Raw genomic sequence first — 12,290 nt, 5'->3', positions numbered from 1 at the left:
TACTATGTGGAGCAATATATGGGGCCTATTATATGCTATATGGGGCCATAATACTGTATGGAGCAATATATGTCGGCCATTATATACTATATGGGGCCATTGTACTGTATGAAGCAATATATGGGACACAGTATATACTGTATGGAGCATTATATGAGGCCCATTATATACTCTATGGGGCCATTATACTGTATGGAGCAATACTGTATATGGGGCCCAGTATATACTATATGGAGCCATTATACTGTATGGAGCAATATATGGGGCCCATTATATACTATATGGAGATAATATACTGTATGGAACAATTTATGGGGCCCAGTATATACAGTATGGAGGCAAAAATGTGTCCCTTTATATATTATAAGGGGAAATTATACTGTGCAGCAATAAATTGGGCTCAGTATATTCTGTATGGAGCAATATATGGGGCCCATTATATACTGTGTGGAGCAATATATGGGGCCTATTATATGCTATATGGGGCCATAATACTGTATGGAGCAATATATGTCGGCCATTATATACTATATATGGGGCCATTGTACTGTATGAAGCAATATATGGGACACAGTATATACTGTATGGAGCATTATATGAGGCCCATTATATACTTTATGGGGCCATTATACTGTATGGAGCAATACTGTATATGAGGCCCAGTATATACTATATGGAGCCATTATACTGTATGGAGCAATATATGGGGCCCATTATATACTATATGGAGATAATATACTGTATGGAACAATTTATGGGGCCCAGTATATACTGTATAGAGCAATACATGGAGCCCATTATATACTATATGGGGCAATTATATTGTATGGAACTATTTATTGGGCCCAGTATATACTGTGAGGAGCAATACATTGGGCCCATTATATACTACATGGGGCATTTATATTGTTTGGAGCTATTTAGAGGACCCAGTATATACTGTGTGGAACAATATATAGTGCCCATTATATACTATATGGGGCCATTATACTGTATGGAGCAATATATGGGGCCATTATACTGTATGGAGCAATACATGGGGCCAATTATATACTATATGGGGCCATTATACTGTATAGAGCAATACATGGGGCCCATTATATACTATATAGGGCCCATTATATACTATATGGGACCAATATACTGTATGGACAAGATATGGGGCCAATTATATACTGTATGGAGCAATATAAGGGGCCTATTATATACTATATGGGGCCATTATAGTGTATGGAGCAATAAATGGGGCTCAGTATATACTGTATGGAGCAATATATGGGGCCCATTATATACTGTATGGAGCAATATATGGGGCCCATTATATACTGTATGTAGCAATATATGAGGCCATTATACTGTATGGAGCAATATGTGGGGCCTATTATGTACTATAAGGGGCTATTATACTGTATGGAGAGATATATGTGGCCAGTATACTGTATGGAACAATATATGGGGATCATTATATACTATATGGGGCCATTATACTTTATGGAGCAATATATGGATCCAGTATATACTGTATGGAGCACTATATGGGGTCCATTATATACTATATGGCACCATTATACTTTATGGAGCAATATATGAGGTCCAGTGTATGCTGTATGGAGCAATATATGGGGCCCATTATACTGTATGGAGCATTATATGGGGCCTATTATATACTATATGTGGTCATTATACTGTATGGAGCACTATATTGGGCCATTATACTGTATTGAGTAATTTATGGTGCCCAGGATATACAGTATGGAGCAAAATATGTGGCACATTATACACTATATGGGGCCATTACACTGTATGGAGCAATATATGGGGCCATTATTTACTATATGGGGCATTATACTGTGCAGCAATATATAGGGCTCAGTATATAATGTATGGAACAATATATGGGGCCCATTATATACTATATGGGGCCATTATACTGTATGGAGCAATAAATGGGGCCTATTATATACTATATGTGGCCATTTTACTGTATGGAGCAATATATCGGGCCCATTATATAATATATGGAGCCATTATACTGTATGCATCAATATATGGGGCCCATTATATTCTATATGGGGCCATTATACTGTGGATTAATATCTGGGCCCAGTATATACTGTATGGAGCAATATATGGGGCCCAGTATATACTGTTTGGAGCAATATATGGGGCCTATTATATACTATATGTGGTCATTATACTGTATGGAGCACTATATGTGGCCATTATGCTGTATGGAGCAATATATGGGGCCCATTATATACTGTATGGAGCAATATATGGGGCCCAATATATACTATATGTGGCCATTATACTGTATGGAGCAATATATGGGGCCTATTATATACTATATGTGGTCATTATACTATATGGAGCACTATATGGGGCCATTATGCTGTATGGAGCAATATATGGGGCCCATTATATACTATAAGTGGCCATTATACTATATGGAACAATATATCGGGCTTATTTTATACTATATGGGGCCATAATACTGTGCAGCAATATAAGGGGCACAGTAAGTACTGTATGGAGCAATATATTGGGCCCAGTATATACATTATGGAGCAATATATTGGGCCCATTGTATAATATATGGGTCCATTATACTGTATGGAGCAATTTATGGAGCCCATTATATACTATATGGGGCAATTATATTGTGCAGCAGTATATGGGGCCCAGTATATACTGTATTTAGCAATATATTGGGGCCCAGTATATACAGTATTGAGCAAAAAATGTGGCCCTTTATATATTACATGGGGCCATTATACTTTGCAGCAATATATGGGGCCCAGTATATACTGTATGGAGCAATATTTGGGGCCTATTATATACTATATGTGGCCATTACACTGTATGGAGCAATATATGGGGCCTATTATATACTATATATGGCCATTACACTGTATGGAGCAATATATGGGACCTATTATATACTATATGTGACCATTATACTGTATGGAACAGTATCTAGGGCCCAGTATATACTGTATGGAGCAATATATTGGGCCCATTATATAATATATGGGGCCATTATACTGTATGGAGCAATATATGGGCCTAGTATATACTCTATGGAGCAATATATTGGGCCCATTATATAATATATGGGGCCATTATACTGTATGGAGCAATATATGGGGCCCAGTATATACTCTATGGAGCAATATATGGAGCCTATCATATACTATATGAGGGGGTTATACTGTATGGAGAAATATATGTGGCCATTATACTGTATGGAACAATATATGGGGCTCATTATAAACTATATGCGGCCTTTATACTTTATAGAGCAATATATGGGGTCCAGTATATACTGTATGGAGCACTATATGGGGCCATTATACTGTATGGAGCAATATGTGGGGCCCAATTATATACTATAAGGGGCTATTATACCGTATGGAGCAATATATGGGGTCCATTATATACTATATGGGGCCATTATGCTTTATGGAGCAATATATGGGGTCCAGTATATACTGTATGGAGCAATATATGGGGCCCATTATACTGTATGGAGCACTATATGGGGCCATTATACTGTATTGAGCAATTTATGGTACCCAGTATATACAGTTTGGAGCAAAATATGTGGCACAGTATACACTATATGGGGCCATTATACTATATTGAGCAATATATGGGGCCATTATACTGTGCAGCAATATATGGGGCCCAGTAAGTACTGTATGGAGCAATATATGGGGCCCAGTATATACAGTATAGAGCAATATATGGGGCCCAGTTTGTACTGTATGGAGCAATATATGGGGCCCAGTATATACTGTATGGAGCCATTATACTGTATGGAGCAATATATGGGGTCCAGTATGTACTGTATGGAGCAATATATGGGGCCCATTATATACAGTATGGAGCAAAAAATGTGGCCCTTATATATTATAAGGGGAAATTATACTGTGCAGCAATATATGGGGCTCAGTATATACTGTATGGAGCAATATATGGGGCCCTTTATATACTGTGTGGAGCAATATATGGGGCCTATTATACTGTATGAAGCAATATATGGGGTCCATTATATACCGTGTGGAACCAATATATGGGGCCTCTTATATGCTATATGGGGCCATGATACTGTATGGAGCAATATATGTAGGCCATTATATACTATATGGGGCTATTATACTGTATGGAACAATTTATGGGGCCCAGAATATTCCGCATAGAGCAAAACATGGAGCCCATTATATACTATATGGGGCAATTAAATTGTATGGAACAATTTATGGGGCCAGTATATAATGTGTGGAGCAATACATTGGGCCCATTATATACTATATGGGGCCATCATACTGTATGGAGCAATATATGGGGCCTATTATATACTACATGGGGCCTTTATATTGTTTGGAGCAATTTAGAGGACCCAGTATATACTGTATGGAACAATATATAGGGCCCATTATATACTATATGGGGCCATTATACTGTATGGAGCAATATATGGGGCCCATTAGATACCATATGAGGCCATTATACTGTATGGAGCAATACATGGGGCCAATTATATACTATATGGGGCCATTATACTGTATGGAGCAAGATATGGGGCCCATTATATACTGTATGGAGCAATATAAGGGGCCTATTATATACTATATGGGGCCATTATACTGTATAGAGCAATATATGGTGCGTATTATATACTATATGAGGCCATTATAGTGTATGGATCATTAAATGGGGCTCAGTATATACTTTATGGAGCAATATATGGGGCCCATTATATACTCTATGGAGAAATATATGGGGCCCATCATATACTGTATGTAGCAATATATGGGGCTATTATACTGTATGGAGCAATATGTGGGGCCTATTATATACTATAAGGGGCTATTATACTGTATGGAGAAATATATGTGGCCAGTATACTGTATGGAACAATATATGGGGCTCATTATATACTATATGGGGCCATTATACTTTATGTAGCAATATATGGGGTCCAGTATATACTGTATGGAGCACTATATTGGGCCATTATACTGTATGGAGCAATATGTGGGGCCCATTATATACTATATGGGGCCATTATACTTAATGGAGCATTATATGGGGTCCAGTATATACTGTGTGGAGCAATATATGGGGCCCATTCTACTGTTTGGAGCACTATATGGGGCCTATTATATACTATATGGGGCCATTATATTGTATTGAGCAATTTATGGTGCCTAGTATATACAGTATGGAGCAAAATATGTGGCACATTACACACTATATGGGGCCATTATACTGTATGGAGCAATATATGGGGCCCATTATATGCTATATGGGGCCATTATACTGTGCAGCAATATATGGGGTTCAGTATATACTGTATGGGAGCAATATATGGGGCCCATTATATACTATATAGGGCCATTATACTGTATGGAGCAATATATGGGGCCTATTATATACTATACGTGGCCATTTTACTGTATGGAGCAATATATGGGGCTCAGTATATACTGTATGGAGCAATATATGGGGCCCATTATATAATATATGGAGCCATTATACTGTATGCATCAATATATGGGGCCCGTTATATTCTATATGGGGCCATTATACTGTGGATCAATATCTGGGGCCCAGTATATACTGTATGGAGCAATATATGGGGCCCAGTATATACTGTATGGAGCAATATATGGGGACCATTATACTGTATGGAGCACTATATGGGGCCTATTAGATACTATATGTGGTCATTATACTGTATGGAGCACTATATGGGGCCATTATGCTGTATGGAGCAATATATGGGGCTCATTATATACTGTATGGAGCAATATATGGGGCCCATTATATACTATATGTGGCCATTATACTGTATGGAGCAATATATGGGGCCTATTATATACTATATGTGGTCATTATACTATATGGGGCCATTATGCTGTATGGAGCAATATATGGGGCCCCTTATATATTATATTGGGGCCATTATACTGTTTAGCAATTTATGGAGCCCATTATATACTATATGGGGCCATTATACTGTGCAGCAATATATGGGGCCTAGTATATACTGTATGGAGCAATATATAGGGCCCATTATATACTATATGTGGCCATTATACTATATGGAGCAATATATCGGGCCTATTTTATACTATATGGGGCCATTATACTGTGCAGCAATTTATGGGGCCCAGTAAGTACTGTATGGAGCAATATATGGGGCCCAGTATATACAGTATGGAGCAATATATGGGGCCAAGTGTATACTGTATGAAGCAATATATGGGGCCCAGTATATACAGTATGAAGCAAAAAATGTGGCCCTTTATATATTATAAGGGGAAATTATACTGTGCAGCAATATATGGGGCTCAGTATATACTGTATGGAGCAATATATGGGGTCCAGTATATACTGTATGGAGCAATATATGGGGCCCATTATATACTATATGTGGCCATTATACTGTGCAGCAATTTATGGGGCCCAGTAAGTACTGTATGGAGCAATATATGGGGCCCAGTATATACAGTATGGAGCAATATATGGGGCCAAGTGTATACTGTATGAAGCAATATATGGGGCCCAGTATATACAGTATGAAGCAAAAAATGTGTCCCTTTATATATTATAAGGGGAAATTATACTGTGCAGCAATATATGGGGCTCAGTATATACTGTATGGAGCAATATATGGGGCCCATGATACACTGTGTGGAGCAATATATGGGGCCTAGTATATACTGTATGGAGCAATATATGGGTCCCATTATATACTGTGTGGAGCAATATATGGGGCCTATTACACACTGTGTGGAGCAATATATGGGGCCTATTATATACTGTATGGAGCAATATATGGGGCCCATGATACACTGTGTGGAGCAATATATGGGGCCTATTATATACTGTATGGAGCAATATATGGGTCCCATTATATACTGTGTGGAGCAATATATGGGGCCTATTATATACTGTGTGGAGCAATATATGGGGCCTATTATATACTGTATGGAGCAATATATGGGGCCTATTATATACTATATGGGGCCATGATACTGTATGGAGCAATATATGTCTGCCATTATATACTATATGGGGCCATTATACTGTATGAAGCAATATATAGGGCCCAGTATATACTGTATGGAGCAATATATGGGGCCCAGTATATACAGTATGGAGCTAACGGCCGCCATCTTGTTCTGAAATCCCGCTTCGCTGATTGGTCCGGCCGGCAATTCCTGGACGGACAGACAGACGGGATAAGCCAATTATATAGTAGATGGGGCCATGATACTATATTGAGCAATATATGTCGGCCATTATATACTACAGTGGTGGCCAGAAGTATTGGCACCCCTGTAATTCTGTCAGATAATACTCAATTTCTTCCTGAAAATGATTGCAATCACAAATTCTTTGGTATTATTATCTTCATTTAATTTGTCTTCAATGAAAAAACACAAAAAGAATTGTCCTAAAGCCAAATTGGATATAATTCCACACCAAACCTAAAAAAGGGGGTGGACAAAAGTATTGGCACTGTTTCAAAAATCATGTGATGCTTCTCTAATTCGTGTAATTAACAGCACCTGTAACTTACCTGTGGCACCTAACAGGTGTTGGCAATAACTAAATCACACTTGCAGCCAGTTAACATGGATTAAAGTTGACTCAACCTCTGTCCTGTGTCCTTGTGTGTACCACATTGAGCATGGAGAAAAGAAAGAAGACCAAAGAACTGTCTGAGGACTTGAGAAACCAAATTGTGAGGAAGCATGAACATTCTCAAGGCTACAAGTCCATCTCCAAAGACCTGAATGTTCCTGTGTCTTCAGTGCGCAGTGTCATCAAGAAGTGTAAAGCCCATGGCACTGTGGCTAACCTCCCTAGATGTGGACGGAAAAGAAAAATTAACGAGAGATTTCAACGCAAGATTGTGCGGATGGTGAATAAAGAACCTCGACTAACATCCAAACAAGTTCAAGCTGCCCTGCAGTCCGAGGGTACAACAGTGTCAACACGTACTATCCATCGGCGTCTGAATGAAAAGGGACTGTATGGTAGGATACCCAGGAAGACCCCACTTCTTACCCCGAGACATAAAAAAGCCAGGCTGGAGTTTGCCAAAACTTACCTGAGAAAGCCTAAAACGTTTTGGAAGAATGTTCTCTGGTCAGATGAGACAAAAGTAGAGCTTTTTGGCAAAAAGCATCAACATAGAGTGTACAGGAAAAAAAAGAGGCATTCAAAGAAAAGAACACGGTCCCTACAGTCAAACATGGCGGAGGTTCCCTGATGTTTTGGGGTTGCTTTGCTGCCTCTGGCACTGGACTGCTTGACCGTGTGCATGTCATTATGAAGTCTGAAGACTACCAACAAATTTTGCAGCATAATGTAGGGCCCAGTGTGAGAAAGCTGGGTCTCCCTCAGAGGTCATGGGTCTTCCAGCAGGACAATGACCCAAAACACACTTCCAAAAGCACTATAAAATGGTTTGAGAGAAAGCACTGGAGACTTCTAAGGTGGCCAGCAATGAGTCCAGACCTGAATCCCATAGAACACCTGTGGAGAGATCTCAAAATGGCAGTTTGGAGAAGGCACCCTTCAAATATCAGGGACCTGGAGCAGTTTGCCAAAGAAGAATGGTCTACAATTCCAGCAGAGCATTGTAAGAAACTCATTGATGGTTACCGGAAGCGGTTGTTCGCAGTTATTTTGGCTAAAGGTTGTCCAACCAAGTATTAGGCTGAGGGTGCCAATACTTTTGTCTGGCCCATTTTTGGAGTTTTGTGTGAAATGATCAATGATTTGATTTTTGCTTCATTCTCTTTTGTGTTTTTTCCTTGCAAGCAAATTAAATGAAGATAATAATACCAAAGAATTTGTGATTGCAATCATTTTCAGGAAGAAACTGAGTATTATCTGACAGAATTGCAGGGGTGCCAATACTTTTGGCCACCACTGTATAACCTGTAATATTATACTTTTCAAGAAAGGCATCCATGCCCTTCTTAAATTTTAATAGTGAATCACTCATTACAACATCATGCGGCAGAGAGTTCCATAGTCTCTCTGCTCTTACAGTAAAGAATCCGCGTCTGTGATTATTATTAAACCTTCTTTCCTCCAGACGTAGAAGATGCCCCCTTGTCCCCGTCTCTGGTCTCAGAGTAAAAAGATCAGTAGAAAGGTCTTTGTACTGTCCCCTCATATACTTGTACATAGTAATAAGATCACCCCTAAGCCTTAGTTTTTCCTCAGTAAATAACCCCAAGTGTAATAACCTGTCTTGGTATAGCAGACCCCCCACTCCTCTAATAACCTTGGTCGCTCTTCTCTGCACCCGCTCTAGTTCAGCTATGTCTTTCTTATACACCGGAGACCAGAACTGTACACAGTATTCTAAGTGTGGTCGCACTAGTGACTTGTATAGAGGTAAAATTATGTTCTCCTCATGAGCATCTATGCCTCTTTTAATGCATCCCATTATTTTATTTGCCTTTGCAGCAGCTGCCTGACACTGGCCACTAAACGTGAGCTTGTCGTCCACCAATACACCCAGGTCTTTTTCAGTTCCAGTTTTGCACAGTGTTTTTCAATTAAGCATATAATTATACAATTTATTTCCTCTGTCCCAGTGCATTACCTTACATTTATCTCCATTAAAGCTCATTTGCCATTTATCAGCCCAAGGTTCTAGTTTACACAGATCCTCCTGTAATATAAAATTACCCTCCTCCGTATTGATTACCCTGCAGAGTTTAGTGTCATCTGCAAATATTGAAATATTACTCTGTATGCCCCCTAAAAAGTCATTAATAAATATGTTAAAAAGAAGGGGGCCCAATACTGACCCCTGTGGTACCCCACTGTTAACTGAGACCCAGTCTGAGTGCGTTCCATTAATAACCACCCTTTGTTTCCTATCACTGAGCCAATTCTTAACCCACTTACATATATTTTCCCCTATCCCCATTGTTCTCATTTATGTATCAATCTTTTGTGTGGAACTGTATCAAAAGCTTTTGAAAAGTCCATATACACAACATTCACTTCATTTCCTTGGTCCAGTCCGGAACTTGCCTCCTCATAAAAACTGATCAAATTAGTTTGACAGGAACGGTCCCTCGTAAACCCATGTTGATATTGGGTCATGAAGTTATTCCTCCTCTGATACTCTAGTATAGCATCTCTTAGGAAACCCTCCAGGATTTTAGACACAGTAGAGGTTAAGCTTACTGGCCTATAACTTCCAAGTTCAGTTTTTGTCCCCTTTTTGAATATTGGCACCACATTTGCTATACGCCAGTCCTGTGGTACAGACCCTGTTATTATGGAATCTTTAAAGATTAAAAATAATGGTCTATCTATGACGTTACTTAATTCCTGCAGTTCTCGTGGGTGTATCCCATCCGGGCCCGGGGATTTGTCAACTTTAGTGATTTTTAGACGCCGCCGAACTTCCTGCTGGGTTAAGCAAGTGACATTTAATGGAGAATTTTTGTTATCACTGATCATGTTTTCTGTCATGCGATTTTCTTGTGTAAATACGGTTGAAAAAAATCATTTAGCATATTGGCTTTTTCCTCATCCTCATCCACCATTTCACCCAGACTATTTTTAAGGGGACCAACACTATCATTTTTTAGTTTTTTACTATTTGTGTAGTTAAAGAATATTTTGGGATTATTTTTACTTTATCTGGCAATGATTCTCTCTGTCTCAATCTTTGCTGCCTTGATTTGGTTTGTACAGAATTTATTTAATTTTCTATATTTATTTAATGCCTCATCACTACCTACTAGCTTTAGTTCTCTAAATGCTTTCTTTTTGTCACTTATTGCGCCCCTTACAGCTCTATTTAGCCATAGTGGTTTCCTCCTATTTCTAGCATGTTTATTCCCATAGGGTATACATTGTGCAACGGTCCTATTCAGGATGCTAATAAATGTCTCCCATTTGCTTTGTGTAGCTTTATGTCTCAGGATATCGTCCCAGTATATTGAACTAAGATCATCTCTCAACCGTTGGAAATTTGCCTTCCTGAAGTTTAGTGTCCTTGTAACCCCTCTACTACCCATCTTATTAAAGGTTACATGAAAACTTATTATTTTGTAATCACTATTACCCAAGTGACCCCCAACTCGTATATTTGATACGCGGTCTGGCTTGTTGGTAAATATTAGGTCTAGCAGTGCCCCCCTTCTTGTTTGTTCCTGAACCAGTTGTGAAAGGTAATTGTCTCTCATAGTAGTCAAAAACCTATTACCTTTGCTTGAACTACAGGTTTCTGTCCCCCAATGTATTTCAGGGTAGTTGAAGTCCCCCATAATAATGAGTTCTCCTTGAGTCGCTACTTTATCTATTTGCTTTACAAGGATATTCTCCACTGCTTCCATTATTTTTGGAGATTATAAGAAACCCCTATCAGTAATTTATTATTTTTTCCCCTTCCCCTTATGTCCACCCACAGGGACTCTACATTTTCATTATATTCACATATATTCTCCCGCAAGATGGGTTTTAAGGATGATTTTACATATAAACACACACCCCCCTCGCTTGTTTGTACGGTCATTTCAGAACAGACTATAGCCCTGTAAGTTAACTGCCCAGTCATGGCTCTCATCCAGCCATGTCTCAGATATCCCCACCATGTCATAATTATTTTCCAACAAAATTAATTCTAATTCCTCCATTTTGTTGGTGAGGCTTCTGGCATTAGTGTACATGCATTTTATGTATCTCTCTGTACCTCTATTCCTTCTTACTTTATTGACTGTTCTAACCCCACCCCCAATTTCTTTATTTGTGCCCAGGTCATTCTCTGCACTATCTTCCCCAGCTATAAAATGAACACCCTCCCCCCAATCCCTAGTTTAATCACTCCTCCAACCTTCTAGCCATTTTCTCCTCTGCACAGCTGCACCCTCCCCATTGAGGTGCAGCCGTTCCCTAGCGTAGTCGGCCCAGTTCTCCAGGAACCCAAATCCCTCCTTCCTACACCAGTTCTTGAGCCACTTATTTTTCTCCCTAATCTCCCATTGCCTCTCTGGCGTGGCACATGGTACAGGTAGTATTTCCGAGAATACCACCTTGGAGGTCCTTGCTCTAAGCTTGCAGCCTAATTCCCTGAAATCATCTTTAAGGACCTTCCACCTACCTCTAACTTTGTCATTTGTGCCAATGTGCACCATGACCGCTGGGTCCTCACCAGCCCCTCCCAGTAATCAGTCAACCCGATCAGCGATGTGCCGGACTCGAGCGCCAGGTAGGCAGCACACTGTTCGACGATC

This window comes from Phyllobates terribilis, unplaced genomic scaffold, assembly GCF_046119375.1.
Source record: "Phyllobates terribilis strain yellow unplaced genomic scaffold, ASM4611937v1 Scaffold_580__1_contigs__length_1029797, whole genome shotgun sequence".
Lineage (NCBI taxonomy): Eukaryota > Metazoa > Chordata > Amphibia > Anura > Dendrobatidae > Phyllobates > Phyllobates terribilis.
Note: the sequence above shows the minus strand (reverse complement) of the source record.